We start from the raw sequence: 6,251 nt of genomic DNA on the forward strand, positions 1-6,251 counted from the left end.
GTGTGTGTGTGTGTGTGTGTGTGTGCGTGTACACTTATGTGTTCTTGTTCACTAATGGCTCAATGAAAAGAGCACAGGTCAAGTCAATCATGCCGGATTTCTCCCCATTGTCCCATTGAGACTTGTAGCTCATCATGGGAGATAATTAGACTGAAGAGCTTTAATGATACTAGCCTAATAGCTACACAAGCACACTGCGATGTAACAGTGTGTACATATGTGTGTGTTTGTGCATGTATGTGGTGACTCTAAAGGTGTGGGATGTGCATCTGAGAGGCTGTAAGTGACTGAATAAGTGAATAAAATGATGTTTTGTTAGCAGTGTTTATGAGGGCGAGTGTGTGTGTGTGCGTGTGTGTGTGTGGTGATAATATGGAAGCTTATGGGATAATGAATATTGTGGCTATTAGCACAATCCCTCACTCAATTTTACTCTACTTTTCTCCCACTCCCTCCATCATAGTTAGCACTACTGTTGAGCAGGTTGTGTGTGTGTGTGTGGGAGAGAGAGAGAGAGAAAGAGAGACACAGAGATAGCGAGCAAGAGAGAGAGACAGAGAGAGAGAGAAAGAGAGAGAGATGAAGGTTGGGAAGGCATTATGCATTCATACTGGAAATTGCTGTGAATTTAAATGAGCATGTGCACTTTGGTGGACACAAGCTGTTTAGTAAATGCAGTTACAAAGTGCATTGCAGTGCCATGAGTGCTTACATATAGGGGTGGATACAATAATGGGAACATTTTACGCTACACACTAGCTTCACTCTCTATTAACACAATGTACACGTGCAAAAATGACCATAGAGCTACATCAACAGAGTTTGGCCATAAAAATGAACATATAAATTGATAATAATCTTTATTTTATTCAGTCTGATTGTACTGTTTTTTCATATATAGGTGAATATGTGGTTTTTAAATAAAAATCATTCATATTGTTTTGAATATCTGGATGTTCACATACACTTGATCTACACAAATGTCTATAAAGTAAAGCTAGCATGACACAAAACAAGAGCAATGCACAATTTTTCTAAATTAATAAAATTGATCCTGCAGGGGAAACCTGATTCTTCTAAGATCAAGGGCACCGGACATAATGATTAAGCCTAAACTATTTCACATTTTCTTGGCAGTCATAAGCATGCAATAAACTGTCTTATAGGCACGTTAAATCTTTTCAGTTTCTCAAAGATGCCAAAATGCTCAATATGGGATCAGGTTGCATTCTATTGAACCACCACTGTGGGAAAGAAATAAATCCCATAAATGTCTTTCTTAGCTTCAAGTAGATTTTTGCAATCCAAATAGGGATCTATACGTTTTGGAAGTGAAGGTGCGTTTGTGCCATAAAAAGGATTGAGAGAATACACATACTTAAAATCTCACACACAGGCACGCAAATGCGCGCAGACACACACACACACACGCACACACACACGCACACACACACGAACACACACACACACAAACACACTGATGGTTTTCTCAAACGGGTTTCACCGCTACAAAGAAGTAAACCCCACAGGGCATCCGTTTGCCTTCCCTTGCAATCATCATACACTTGAAAAACACCATGAACTGGCGCCGTTACCATGGATACATGCCACTTCATACCTCCCTTTAACTCTATAATTTTTTACAATGTATCTTCTTTCTCTGGAAGACCTGTAATCCCTACGGGTTGGTTAATACTCCTGCGACATACCCGAACAAGTTGTTTCCTGCATGTAAGCGTGTCTTAAAGGTGTTTATCTGTGAGGAATGCAGCAAGAAAGCATCACCTGAGGGCAACCTTTACTTCAGGGAGACCTACACACAGATCCTACACAAATAGATAATCAGTGCGTAACGCTGTTAACAGCTGCTCACTGCAGTAAACAGGCGATATGGAATGTGTTATATATTCTCAACACTCACACACACAACCCACAGTGGAGTGAGAGCTGTCCCATCTCTTACGCCAGGTAAGCCTGACAAACTCCCCTGAGCCGGAGCTCATTGATAGGTCTGTCACACAGGGGAGAGAAGTCAACTCATATATCACTGCTGACCTGGAAACTCCCCGCCTGCAGAAAATGTCCTCCACAGTATACTGAAAATGCCACAGACAGTGTAACTTTTCTGGGAGTTAACGAAAGGTATGTTGAGGGAACGGCTGGCTGATCATAGTTTATTTCTATTTCTGTTGTAGCGAACGATCCCTGTTTCATGCCTGAGAAACATAAATAATAAATCAATTGGCAAGATTCTTTCTGCACACTGAGCATCTGACAACTCTCTACAAACACAATGAAATGTTTATTTTGTATGTTATTAATGTCAGAATTGGTTTGTTTTTTTATTCCTGAGATTTGCAATTAAATTTAAACAACAGATAACTTGTCAGTGCAAGTACTAGGGAGCAGAGTCTGTGGGTTTTGGGAAGTATATAATTCACGGGAACATACAATTATATAGTAGAGCCTGTAATAGAGTCCTGTTCCTTATTGTAGAATTGTAAGAAAAGCAAACTCAAAAGATGAATGATAACAGATTGCTAGACCGCAGTAGAGTGCAAAACTCTAACTGCAGTCTGCACTGCGGCAGTTCACGGGGACCAAACTCTAGTTTGTTTTTCATTGCTAGAACAAAGTTTTCAAAACTTTACACACTTAACCCATGGCTTACACCACGATCTGCACAACACTGTGAAGCTACAGCCCTTTGTTCTAATGCTAACACACGGCTGTCAAAACTCTTAACCACACATTCAAAACAGACTAGATCTCAGTCTGGTGCCTATCAAACACTGCTGATTGCAGTTTTAGCTGAAATTAATTAATTACAATATAGCTTAAATAAAGAGACTTATCACATCAAATTTGGATGGATATATATATTAGATGTTGAGTTTTTGAATGCTGAAATGTCCGTTTGATTTGGACAATGACGCGTTAAATACCAAAGAGGTACAAACAAAAGTAACAAGCTCTTTGCAGCCTAATGTAGAAGAGTAAGAGTACAGTTTCTTCTTCACAAATCTACTCAAATTAAAGTAAAAAGTATAGTGATTGGAAACTAGTCCTAGAAGTTTAATTCTTTCAAAGACATACTCAGGTAAATGTAACTTGTTACTACCCATCCCTGGTTCTGAGGGACAGTGTGTGTTATCTCGGTGAGGATTGGTCATAGTGTTTGGCTGCACTGAGCCTGTTTTGAGACGCGTATTAAGAGTTGTGTTTCTTGGATTGAGTTTTGCAGGAGAAGTGAACTGTTCAGCTCAGGTAACTGTTGGTAGTGCACACTGTAGTTAGAGTCTTGCACATGTGGCTTCAGTTGTGCCCACTGTTTAGCAATGGAAAGAAACTAACAAACATGGACATACTCAACAGGATGATGTGGATTTGGTTTCCTCTTGTCAAACTATTTTGGAAAAAAAACAGCCTGTTACTATGTTACCTTATGTTAGGCATATGAACAACTGAAACCTTTATACTAGTGAATCATTGGGATGTATCAGTGAGAGTGGGAACTTGTACTTATCTAAATAATTTCAAGTCTGACACACACACTTGCTTGAGGCTCAATCACTTTTCCTAAACATAACCAGCAGTCCATTTACATTTACACATTTTCTGTGATGTTTTGTAGTAACAACTTGTCTGTGAAGCCAACTTCTACAAACTGCTGCTGCTGTCACATGGATTAATGCACCATTTCCCGTGCAGCAAAGGATTTGTACTAATACCTGTTCTCCTGAGGGCTTAAACAGGCAAATGTAAACTCTTTCATGGGCTGTGCATAGATTGAATCAATGTTGCTCTACATCTTTTGCCAATAGAGCAGCAAATGTAGCAAATCTAACACCTCCTCGTAAGAGCAGATTATTATTTTGAAATATATATTCCTACAAGACACAGTAAGAACCTTCAAGCAGAATCAGAGTTGGACAAATGTCCCCTGATATGACCCCCGACCTGGTTCTTACAGCTTTGAAACATAACACCTAACCCTGGCTCTGACCCTGTGTGGCAAAGGTTGACTTCACAAACGCATGTCTTGGCAGCAATTTTCCAAACTAATCTGCACCACGAAGCACAAACACGGACAAAACACACACACATACTGAGGGAAGGGAGGGACGGAGAACACATACAATTAGTAAGGAATGTTAGCCCCTCTTACCCCACCAGTGCTGCCCCTTACCCTGCAGCATGTGGCTCAGAAAAGAAGCACGCCCTCAGACAGCTTTTCATACAGTATGGGTCATGCCCAGAGCACCAGTACACGTTCTTGCCATTCTCTGTACGTAGGTCAAAGTTGTGGGGGAAAAAACATGGGAAGGAAATATACAGTACATACTGCACATTTATAAAGTGTGTGTTTGTGGGCATTAACAGGGTTGTAAGAGACAGATACGGCCATGTGGTGCAAGGAAGACATGCGGTGCAAGGACGAGGGAGGAGAGTCAGGGGATTTTGAAAGTAAATACTTAACACTATCACACACTTACAGTAGTTAAGCGTCTGCAAAACATCTCACACAAAAACACTACATATACCCAGTTTATGACACACATACACACAAACACGCACCCACAAATGCACACACACACACACACACACACACACACACACACACACACACACACACACACACACACACACACACACACACACACACACACACACACACACACCTTTGTCGCCTGTGTATGTGTGTGTGAGGTTATGCAGAGCTATGTCCTCTAATCCAGCATCAAATAAAGTGGACAGGTCTGATAAGCTGATAAGGACTCAGCTGAGAGAAATGCCAGGCCTCCTCACTCACACACACACAACGAGGCGACGCAGGGGAAGGAAAACCTTAACACAGGTAGACACACTGGCACAGCAGCTGTCAGTGACTGAACACTGTGCAGTGTTTCCTATTACGGCACGGAGCAGCGTGATAGGACCCCTCTGGCTCTGTAATAAGCAGGGCTCTCTCATCACTACATAGCTGGTAGTTTATTTCCATTAAGTTAAAGGAAGTGGGGAAGGTCACAAGAGCAATTGAGTAGTATAAAATAGAAGCTGAGGTCTAAGTGGGGGATTGAAAATGGAAAATAGGGAATAAATGGGGGGAGGGGGGGAGAAGACATATCCAGGTTGTCCCAAACACCCTCGCCCTTGTTTAACACAACAAGCGATACATGAGATCCTGTTTATTCTGATAGCAGGAGAGGCGAGGGCGACAGCGGTAGCGAATGAAAAAAAAGGAGGACAGGGTGGGGGATAGAATAGCAAAGCTCCATTAGTAAGTCAGTGGAGCATATGATAGTAATTATCAGGTGTACTCTTGGGATGCCTTAAGTCGCTCTCACTGTCGCCGCTATTACTGTTACAACACACCAGGGAAACCAACCCCTTTCGCAGTGTGTGCATGTGTGTGGGAAACCAAGAGAAGTGAGGGGAGTGAAGGAGCAATGAATGCTGAAATGAATGATGAAAATGCAACCGCTGTTTTTCTTGGCTCTGTGTGGGTTTGGCCTCAAGCAAGTGTGTTCATGTGTGTTTGTGTTTTAAGGTGTACTGAGAGTTGGGCAGCAAGGTCAAGTGCAAAGAATGGGCTACTCTTTCATTACGCCACGCAACTCAGCATGCTTCTGGGTATGTATGCCATTTCAGGAGCCTTACGTTAACACAAGTACACATTTAAGATAGGAGAGTTATGTGTGTGTGTGTGTGTGTGTGTGTGTGTGTAACTTTAGTTTCCGCGTGTGTCAACGTAGGGATGCCGAGAGTGTGAATCATCACCAAAAACACAAGTGTGCAGGTCTGTGTGTGTTTTATTCCCCAGACAGCTGCTGTGCTGTAATGTTAGCCAATGGGAGGAGCCTGTAGCATGTACAGAAGTACTCCAAGGAGCATTTCTTAACAGCTGCTCTTCAGCTCCTCTGGGCCCTTCTCTCTTTTTCCTCTTCTTTTAACACAGACTTTACTCTCTGAGCCTCTCTCTCTCCCTTTCTCTACTGAGCCTCAGGGGATTTTTTTTGCCTATGGCAGTATATCCGGCATTCTTTTGTGTGTGACCACGTGCGAACACGAATGCATCTACAAGATACAGTATTCTATCAGTGTGCCGGTGATCCCATCCGTGTTGCAGTTTACTGCAAACTTAATGTGACTGTTGGTCATCTGCTTCTCATAATGTTTTGTTGGTTCCAATATTTAACATTTTAGTACCCACTATAGGGGCAGGTCCACATGAACTAAAAGAAATCAAT

Source organism: Etheostoma cragini, chromosome 6 (genome assembly GCF_013103735.1).
Source record: "Etheostoma cragini isolate CJK2018 chromosome 6, CSU_Ecrag_1.0, whole genome shotgun sequence".
NCBI lineage: Eukaryota > Metazoa > Chordata > Actinopteri > Perciformes > Percidae > Etheostoma > Etheostoma cragini.